This window comes from Leptonychotes weddellii, unplaced genomic scaffold (genome assembly GCF_054177405.1).
Source record: "Leptonychotes weddellii isolate Sample4059 unplaced genomic scaffold, ASM5417740v2 HiC_scaffold_4844, whole genome shotgun sequence".
NCBI lineage: Eukaryota > Metazoa > Chordata > Mammalia > Carnivora > Phocidae > Leptonychotes > Leptonychotes weddellii.
In genome coordinates, this window is record NW_028015659.1 from 1 (window position 1) to 11,023 (window position 11,023).

The window sequence follows — 11,023 nt, forward strand, 5'->3', positions numbered from 1 at the left end:
GGGCTCGATCCCAGGACCCTGGGATCATGACCTGAGCCAAAGGCAGACGCTTAACGACTGGGCCACCCAGGCGCCCCTGTGTCATTCCTTTCAATTATTATGAAGGCATGCACATTTATACTTGATTGCATCTTAATATTCTGCTTAAGTTATACGTTTAAGCTTTAGTTTTCCTTAAACACCCCTTTAAAAAAAAGTTTTTAAAAAATTGCAAATATATACAAAGACCATACGGTATAAAGAACCCTCACACATTTCCCACCCAGCTTCAACACCTGTCAGCACCTGCTCATCTCATTTCATCTCTAGCCCAGCCCCTTTCCCATCCCATGTTGTCTCAGGATTGAAGCAAATCTGGGACAGCATATCATTTCATGCATGACATTTCAGTATGTATCATCAGGAGGCCAATATTCTGTGAAGTGCAGCCATGACACTTAAAACTTTTTTTTTTTTAAGTAAACTATGCCCAACATGGGGCTCAAACTCACGACTACCCCTTCTCCCCCACCGAGATCAAGAGTCACATGCTCTACTGACTGAGCCAGCCAGACACTGTGACACTTAAAACCTGTAGCAATAATTCCTAAGTATTCAGTTAGCATTCAAGTTCCCTAAGTTGTGCCACAAATGTTTATTCAAGTCAGTATCCAGAATCCATGTATTAAATTCATTGCTATACCTTTTAGTCTCTTTGAATCTAAAGGATCTATAGGTTTCCACTCTTTTCCATTCTTGCAATTTACCTGTCAAGGAACAAATCATTTTTCTCTTCCAATTAGCAAAAAAACCCTGTTGTTTCTTTGCAATTTATTTGTTGAAGGACGTTTGTCTAGTAGAATTTTCTACATTCTACATTTTGCTGATTGCATGCCTATGTATTTCCTGCGAACTGGTAGGTAGATTTAGAGTAGGGTTTCCGGAGAAAATACAGGACTCTCGGTGAAATTTGAATTTCAACTTAACAGTGAATAATTCTTTTTTTTGGTTTAAGAATGCTCCATGCTATATTTGGTCATCTTGTATTTTTATTTGCTAAATTTGGCAACCATAATCTAGAGATTTGATCACATTCAGGTTTGGTTTTTTGGGCAAGAATACATTCAATACCGTGTTGTGTTCTTCCATCAGGAGATACATAATAACTGGTTGTTTCTCTTTTTGTGATGTGAAGAAGGATCCATGGATTCAGGTTTTGCCAGATGTATCTGTTGTTAACATAACTCCTCAGCTTTACACTGGTGATTTTGGCAGGTGATGGTCATTGCCCAGAATCATTGCTTTATTAAAGTTTGCAGAAAGACACCTTTCCAAGCCTGTCATTCTTTCTGAATTCATTAGCTGGTATTCTTTGTAAAAAATCTTATTCTCCTGTATGGTTTATGTAGGAAGGTTAAGGTCTTTCCTTTCCTTAAGTCTGAATTTTGTAGGCACCTAAGAAAAAAGCCTTACAAATCTAATAATACAGTTTTGATAAGGATTTGGATAACTTTTATCCAATAAATAAAAAAATACATTTAGTAAGATAAAAATATTTTTTAAAGATTTATTTATTTGAGAGGGGAGGGGCAGAGGGAAAGGGAGACAAGCAGACTCCCCACTGAGCAAGGAGGCCCAACATGGGGCTTGATCCCAGGACCCTGAGATTGTGACCTGAGCCAAATTCGAGACTCGGATGCTTAACCGACTGAGCCACCCAGGTGCCCCAAGACAAAAATCTTAAAACACTTCTGTATTTTAAAAATCAAACTTACACGTTTAGAAAACATTTAGAAAACTCGTCAGCATTTTAAATGTTGACTGCACACGTAATTAAATCTTCCTTAGGATTATAATTAAAGTTACATGTTAAATTCTCTAGTATATCAGATTGTTTGAAATGTTTCAAGCCGGGCGCCTGGGTGGCTCAGTCGGTTAAGTGACTGCCTTCGGCTCAGGTCACGATCCTGGAGTCCTGGGATCAAGCCCCACATCGGGCTCCCTGCTCAGTGGGGAGTCTGCTTCTCCCTCTCCCGCTCCCCCCTCTTGTGTGCTCTCTCTCTCTCTCATTCTCTCTCTCAAATAAATAAATAAAATCTAAAAAAAAAGTTTCAAACCATTAAAAACTGAATAAAGCCTATAAAAAGAAGTACAATGTATACAACTTTTCACACAAGGATGGACTATTTATTTATTTATTTTAAAGATTTTATTTATTTGACAGAGAGAGACATAGCAAGAGCAGGAACACAAGCAGGGGGAGCGGGAGAGGGAGAAGCAGGCTTCTCGTGGAGCAGGGAGCCTGATGTGGGGCTCGATCCCAGGACCCTGGGATCATGACCTGAGCCGAAGGCAGCCGCTTAACAACTGAGCCACCCAGGCACCCCAGGATGGACAATTTAAATCAAAACTTCATTTCCTCATCATGTGTGGGTTTATTATTTATGCCTTTCTAGGATTGCAAACTCACTTGTCCACTTACGGAGAGCTTTGGAAGCTTCTCAAGCTTGCTAGGGCCCCCTGAGACTGGTTCAGGGCAACTGGCCAAGAAGGGCAGCCAGAACTGGGGAGCTGGGTCCACCAGGTCACACAAGCACCCATTCAGGCTTTTTTCCACCTGGCTCTCAAGCCCACATCTTTGAACTGGAGTTAATTACACAATGTCTCCACCCAGGGCATCAGACATTCTGCTCATCTTTGACATTTCATCCGTATCAGTCTTTGCTTTCTAAATAGATGGAATCTGGCGACCCTTCCCCAGCCCCAACCTGGGCTGCAGCTAATCTTCTGCCTGTTAGGAACTCACTGGATTCTGTACTTTGTGCTCTGTTTCTGCATCTACCTCGTCAACCCCATTCCACAGCTCTTTGTAGACCAGTTGAACTTAGAACTCCAAATAAAACGTGAAGATTGTCCCCTGCTTGTTTCTCATTCTTACTGATATTTTTCAGGTAAAGACATAGCCGCTGAGAAATGAAGCAAGTGTCTCTCATGACAAGTTTTCAGTTGAAAAGCCAGGGCTATTGCTCAATCATTTCCCATGATTAGTAGGTCAGGAGTAGGCAGGACGTGACCTGGATTCTGTTCTTGGGTATTCTTGTTACCTCAGGTGGGTGCCCTGTACCCTTGAGCTTCTTACTTTCTGCTCTTCCATTTCCTCATACCTCTGGGTGAGAGATCATTGAAAAAGAATGAACTCACAGGGAAAAAATAAAATGGTGCAACAAATTGTGCTTGAACACAGAAATATCTTTAATGTCATTGTTCACTCAGTCGTATAAAATAATGGCATCCACCGATTTGATGAAATGGACCTTGGGGCTTTCAGGTAAAGGTATTATTTAAAGTAACCTGTATTATTCCCTTTACTGCTAAGCAACACATTTCCAATCTTTTTTTTTTTTTAAGATTTTATTTGTTTGTCAGAGAGAGAAAGAGAGAGAGAGCACAAGCAGGGGGAGGGGCAGGCAGAGGGAGAAGCAGGGTCCCCGCTGAGCAGGGAGCCCAATGCGGGACTCGATCCCAGCACCAGGACCCTGGGATCACGACCTGAGCCAAAGGGAGACGCTTAATGACTGAGCCACCCAGGTGCCCCAAATTCCATTTTCGGTTCATTTGTAAAAGCAGGATTATAGGCAGCTCACAGCTTAAAAATCTCACTGTGGCAGGCTGAATAATGGTCCCCAAATACATGCCTATCCTAATTCCAGAACCCGTGAATGTGTCCTCTTCCATGGCATCTTAGTCTGTTTGGGCTGCTGTAACAAATTCCATAGACTGGGGGGCCTATAAACAACAGAAATGTGTATCTCACGGTTCTCGAGGCTGGGAAGTCCAAGATCAAGGTGCTGGCAGATTCAGGGTCTGGTGAGAGTTTGCTTCCTGGTTCACAGACGACTGTCTTCTGGCTGTGTCCTCCTATGGTGGAAGGATCGAGGGGACTCTCAGGGACCTCTTCTATAAAGGCACGAAACCCATTCATGGTGGCTCTACCCTCGTGACCTAATCACCTCCCTAAGGCCCCCACCTCCTAATACCATCACCTGGGAATTAGGTTTCAACATATGAGTTTTGGGGGACACATATGTTCAGCCTCTAGCACATGGTAAAAGAGACTTTGCAGGTGTTATTAAATTAGCCTGAAGCATCTTGAAATGGGGAGAGTATCCTAGATTTACCAGGTGGGCCTAATGTGATCACAACAGTCCTCAGAGGAGGGAGGCAGGAGGGTCAGAGGCAGAGAAAAGACATGAGGTTGCAGTCAGATGTTAGAGTGGTGTGCTTTGAAAATGGAAGGAGGGGTCACAGCCAAGAAATGTGGCTGGCCTCCAGAAAAGGCAAGGACACAGATTCTCCCCTAGAGTCTCCAGAATAAATAAAGCACTGCCAAAACAATAATTTTTAGCCCCAAAGACCTCTGTGGGACTTTCGACCTACAGAACTATAAGATAATACATTTATATAGCGTTAAGCAAAACAAACAAAAATAAACAAACAAACAAATAAAAAGCACTGTTGTCGGTTCTTCCCTTGGCCAGAAAATACAGGACGGGGTCATTAAACCAGAGAGAAGAGAGCAAGAGTCCTGAGCCCCACAAGGTGAATGTTTTGTTTGACGGCAGCTTGGCCAGCTCTTAGAGAAATTAATGACCAAGGACGTGTGAGACATAGAAAAATTTCTTCCCCCGCCCCAAGATTTTATTTATTTATTTATTTTGAGAGAGAGAGAGAGCATGAGCGGGGAGGAGAGGCAGAGGCAGAGGGAGAAGCAGACTCCCTGCTGAGCAGAGCCTGATGCAGGACTCGATCCTAGGACCATAACCTGAGCCAAAGGCAGATTCTTAACCAACTGAGCCACGCAGGCACCCCTAGAAAAACTTTCAAAAGCTACAACTGTGCCAGGGTCGCTCACCATGCAGATATGCACTTGGTATTGATAAGGTGAAAGTGATTCTTGCCACCTTGGAAAATGACTATACTATTACTCAAGATTTACTTTCCTGAGAGTAGAGTAAGTTCTCAGTGATTCTCTCTCACCCTTGATGGTGCCCTCCAGAGCTTTTTAAGTCAATACTTGACCTAAACACAAGAAGGTTTAAATAAATCTATGAAAAACAAGAAATTAATAATAATAAATCAATCTACTACGAGAAGCCATAAAACAAATGGTATCTTGATAACCGAAGGCAATTAAGGACAAATCCTGGACTATTCTCCACACAGCACCTGTAAGAGGTCACATGGGTCACCGATTTGTTAGACTACTAGTTCTAGCTAGAAATGCTTTTCAAAAAGAGTAATTAGAAAAAGAGTGTAGAATAATGTCTTCTTCTCTTGAACTGCTCAAGTCCTAAAGATCCCATGAAATGAAGGTTGGTTGGTCTTTGAGCAGCTAATGAATATCTGGGTTCTAGGAGGGTCCATCTATTATTTATTGTTGATAACTAACAACATAGTTATTGATAGTAGTGTAATGACTAATAGTAGGTAATTAACAAGTTAATTATTAATATGGCATTATTAATAGAATAAACATTGTTATTAGTAGGAAACTGGTCCTTATCTATGTCTCTCCTTTTCTCTGATTTATTCTAAAGGGTAAATATTTGTTTGCTTTATACTCATCGCATGACTCTACTACCAAGTTTTGTAAGCAATGCTCAATCTTGTTTAATGGAGAAGTAAATACTAATAATGTATTTTCCCCTTTTTTCAGTTTTTAAAATTGAGATATAACTGACAAATGACACTGTTTCAGGTGCACACAAAATGATTTGACATATGTATATATTGTGAAATGATCACCACAATGAGTTCAATGAACACCCATCACCCACACACTTATATTTTTTTCTTATGATGAAAACTTTTAAGATCTAGTCTTCTAGCAACTTTCAAATATACAATACAGCATTGTTAACTATAGTCACCGGGCCGTACATTACGTACCTTTATACCTGGAAGTTTGTACCTTTTACTCACCTTCAAAATGTACAAACTTTTGGGAGGTGGGTGAAATGGGCAAAGGTGGTCAGATGTGGTTTTCATGAGTAACCTAAGGAAGATAATGTATAGTCTTTCCATTTTTATTCTAATAGAATGCAGAAGGTTACAGGTGGTGACTGTAAGAATGTAGCAATAGAATTGGACCATGGAGGGGGTTTTTTGAGCTCTTAAGAGTTTCTAGGGGGAAAACTGTCATTCTGAAGTCAAAAGAGGAGACACCCTGGGGGATGTGGCCCTTCCCTCCTCCCCCCAGGCGAGGTGCCTCCCGCTCAGTGCTCCCTGTGCTCTCCCGCCTCCCAGCTTGGTCCCGCCCATTTTGCTTCTGCTTCTCCCTCTAGACTGTAAGATCCCCCAGGACAAGGACCACTTTTATCCACCTGCACATCTTCAGGCCTGGCATAACCCCAGGCATGTGGTAAGCGCTTTAACAGATGTTGGCTGAACAAATAAAATGTAAAGGGAAGTCTAAACATTTTCCAGAGGAAGAGGAAATGAAAGTAGGAAGGCTGTTTAGGATCAGTTTTGTGCTTCTTGAAACCTAATCAGAGGCTGGACACTGTGTTCCAAGGGGTCATATTGGCAGTAATAAACCCAAATCCACTGGTTCTTGGCGCTAAGCATTGCTAAGGGCTTCCAGGGGCAGCTCATCCCTGTGTGCAGGCGCACACACATTGCAGGCAGTCCCGTTGCCCCCGGCAAGGTATCTGCTTGGTGGGCTCTGGAGTTGGGCTCAGGCAACCTCATTTCCATTCATCAGTCCCCCAGTCCTCCACTTAACAGCTGTGCTTGGGAAAAGGAGGGGTCCTAATACTGTTCTCACCAGCTCCCTGCAGAGTCCTAGTAATGCACCTGAGTTCTAGAGATACTCCTGGCCTGAGGCAACGTAGAGGTGTGAGTGCTCACTTTCTCTCTTCCTGCTTTCCGAGAGAGCCTCAAGCAAGGCTGGTAGCACACTGTTGCACATAGTCCTGCTTAAATCAACCAGATGGGGCGCCTGGGTGGCTCAGTCGGTTAAGTGTCTGCCTTCAGGTCAGGTCATGATCCCAGGACCCCTGCTCAGTGGGGAGTCTGCTTCTCCCTCCCCCTCTGCCCTTCCCCTTCCCCTCTGCTTTTGTTCTGTCTCTGGCTTTCTCTCTCTCTCGAATAAATAAATAAAATAAAAAAAAAATAAATCATCCAGATGAATAATTCTCTTCCCTAGGATACAGGCATGGGTCTTGAGATCGGGCCAGGGGCACATTTGAAGGCAAGGTAGTTTGCAGTCCTAGGGATGATTGACTTGTGTGACTAAGGCTTTGTTTTTAGGTAAGCGTGTGGTTCTTCCCCTTCAACCTGAGAGGTAGCCTCACCCATAGACTTCTCAGCCCAGCCTGCACACAGCTACCTGGTGTTCTGGCTGCTAGCCCTTCTCTTCCCCAAATGCTTCCAATCAAGCTCCTGGAGTCCCGGGATCGAGTCCCGCATCGGGCTCCCTGCTCGGCGGGGGGTCTGCTTCTCCTTCTGACCCTCTTCCCTCTCGTGCTCTCTGTCTCTCATTCTCTCTCTCTCTCAAATAAATAAATAATAAAAAAAATCTTTAAAAAAAAATGTGTATCTCCCTTGAACTTATTAGAATCTGTTCTCCCATTCCTGAAGCCGTACACTGTCCTTTTTAAGTTTTTTTCGGGGGGGCCCTAGCTTGTGAATCTTGGTTCTTGTATTAGTCAGCGTTCTCCAGAGAAACAGAACCAATAGGATGGAGAGATCTATATCTATATATCCGTACCTACACCTAGATTTCTATATATAACGTATATGTATATAATATGTATTATATAATATACATAAAATATATATATATATTTTTAAAGATTTTATTAATTTATTTATTTGAGAGAGAGAGACACACACAGCATGAGAGGGGACAGGGTCAGAGGGAGAAGCAGGCTCCCCGCCGAGCCGGGAGCCGGATGTGGGACTCGATCCCAGGACTCCGGGATCATGACCTGAGCCGAAGGCAGTCGCTTAACCATCTGAGCCACCCAGGCGCCCTACATAAAATATATTTTTAAATATTTGCCTAATATGTGCATATATACACACAGACATATTCATCCCAAAACAAGGAGGAAATACTCATGCTAATTGCAGTCTTTGTTTCTGTAGCTGGTCACGTGGTCATGGCTGGTATTTATAATTACTTACCTTCTTCTACTGCTCATTCTATATTCCTTTTGTCTTCAGCAAGTGCTTCAGCTGAATGGTTCTTTACTTGGAGATATTCAAACCTTCATTTCTGAGGGGTCTGGGCCACTAGGAGTCCTTCCTGGACTGGATGGTGGTCATTTTCCTTTGACCTTAATCAGAAGGCATGGTAATACTAAGCGACACCCTCACGAATTTCTTGTATTCCAGACATTCCCCTTCTTATCTTCATTATTGAATAGCTGCCCCGTTGGCTGCAACTTCCTTCTTTGCCTGTCGATTCATGAGGAGCCCAAAGTGGCTGGGTGGCAGGCTTAGCTTCCGGTTCAGTGGAGTCATTGTTGTGTCTCCTGGTAGAAGCATTCCTCCCTCTGGAACAGACCTCTAGGCTAGCAGAGTATAAAGATGTGGGGACAGAACGCAAAAATGTTGCTAGTGGGTCACTAGGGGTAAGAGTGACTGATGCCACTCCTATCTTCACCTCTTGATTGCCGGACCAGTGGGTCCAGGCTACCAGATAGAAGAGCCATCTATTGGACACAGACTCGGAGCATCTATAGACTCTGGAGCAGCTTGCTATAGCTCAACAGCGTAGTACCACCTTGCTATTCTGGCAAGCCAGCTGCTTCAGGACGGTGGGGAACATTCTAAGACCAATAAGCATGGGCCCCGGCTGTACTTCTTTGCTGTGAAGTGAGTTTCTTGATCAGAAGTGATGCCGTGTGGAATACCATGGCAGGGGATAGGACATTCTGTAAGTCCACGGATGGTAGTTTTGGCAGAAGCACTGCATGCAGGAAAGGCAAGTCTGTATCCAGAGTAAGTGTCTATTGGAGGAAAGACAAAACGCTGGCCCTTCCATGAGGCTGGAGGTTCAGTGGAAGGGACCTGCCACGAGCAGCTGGCGGAGCACTCCCGAGAAGGGCTCCATATTGAGGGCCAGTGTTGGTCTCTGCTGCTGCTGGCCGATTGGGCCCTCAGTGGTGGCTGTAACCAGGTCAGCCTTGTTGAGTAAAAGCCCATGTTGCTGAACACATGCGTAACCTCCGTCCCTGCCACCACAGACACTTTGTTCGTGAGCCCATGGGGAGATGACAAGAGTGGGTTGGGAAAGAAGCTGAGTGGTCTCCACAGAACAAGTCATTCTGTCCACTTGATTATTAAAATCCTCCTCTGCTGAGGTCATTCTTTGGTGAGCATTCACATGAGATACAAATATCTTCACATTTTTTGCCCGTTCAGGGAGGTCTATCCACATACCTCTCTCTACATATTTCTTTGTCACTAGCTTTCCAGTCATGTTCCTTCCAAGTCCCTGACCATGTATGGCTACAGACCATGAATTGGTACGTAATTGCATGTATGGCCATTTCTCCTTCCAAGCGAAGTGCATAACCAGGTACTCTGCCCGAAGTCCTACCCGTTGAGAGGATTTCCCTTAACATTACCTTTCAGGGGTGTCCCAGAGAGAGGCTGGAGTGTTGTAGCTGTCCATTTTGGGGCATTGCCTATATATCTTACAGAAAGATCTGTAAACCAGGCCTGAGTCTTTTCTCTGTCAACTAATTATAGGGAACTCCCTATAAAGCCATCGGTGCAGCCTGGGAGAGAGAAGGCAGCACAGCAGGAGTAGGGACCGTGGCTATTTGGACCACTCAGTCATGTAGCTTTCCTGGGCCTTCAGAACCTGCTCCAGCCTGATCACATATATACCACTTCCATCTGATGTTGGAGTGTTGCCAGGCACACCTAACTTTATGGCTTGGTGTGGCAGAGAACACTCCCAGTTCACAGGCAGCTCAGGTTGCATGGTAACTTAACGGCCCATTGTCAAGTGTTCAGCCTCTACCAGGGCCCAGTAGGAGGCCAAGAGCTGTTTCTCAAAAGCAGAGTGGTTATGTGTAGATATTGGAAGGGTCTTGCTCCAAAATCTTAAAGGTTGTGCTCTGATTCACTGTTCCTCCACCTTCTTGTTATATTTGGGCCCTCAACAGTTTAGATGATGCTCACTCACATTGGTAAGGGTGATCTTCTTGACTCAGTGTATGATCCAAGTGCTAATTACTTCCAGAAACCTACTCACAGACAGCCAGAAATAATGTTTGGCCAGCCATCTGAGCATCCTTTAGCTCAGACAAGTTGACATTAAATTAACCATGCCACATAGTAACTATTAGCTACACATAGTTATTTAAATTTAAATTAATTAAAATGAAAATGCAGTTTCTTAGTCAAGCTAGCCATACTTCAAACTCTTAATAACTAGACTTAATAACCAGTGGCTACCATGTTGGACAGTGCAGGTAGAGAACGTCTCCATCATTGTGGAAAATTCTAGTGGACAGGGCAGCTTCGGAGGATGAAAGAAATGAAATGATTGTCTGGTTTGACAGAGATCACAAGACAAGGCAGTGGAACCACAAAGAGAAACACTCTTCTCTTAAATAATCCCAGAATATTCAATAATGGTAGGATGAAGAGAGGCAGGAAAGGTGGATAATGTTTTTAAAACTTCAGCAGGCCTCTCTGGACATCCCTACTTGGGTATGTGCATACAATTCCAGTTCCTCTCCCAACATCACGATTCTCAAAACCTCTTTCTGCACAACTTCCTTCTAGGGTGGGGGCTCCGAACTTTGTTCTTGAAGTTGCTAAACCTTCTGTGAATCTGAAGCAAGTCTTTTGACCTATCTCCGCCCATTTTTCTATGAATTAAATGAGGAACTGGGGAAAAGATAGGAAGATAAGCTGGTAGTTTATGTCCCTGCTTTAGGCAGAGTCACCTGCTTCCAAAGGCAAAGTTAAAATGATTCTATTTTCTGGAAGGAGGTGAGTGGATAGAGCTTGTAGGTCT

General features: G+C 43.7%; 1 pseudogene; it reads right to left on the minus strand.

The window, feature by feature from the left end:
• Positions 1-8,774: 8,774 nt before the first annotated feature.
• LOC145719493 (uncharacterized) lies at positions 8,775-9,891 on the minus strand (annotated as a pseudogene).
• Positions 9,892-11,023: the final 1,132 nt, after the last annotated feature.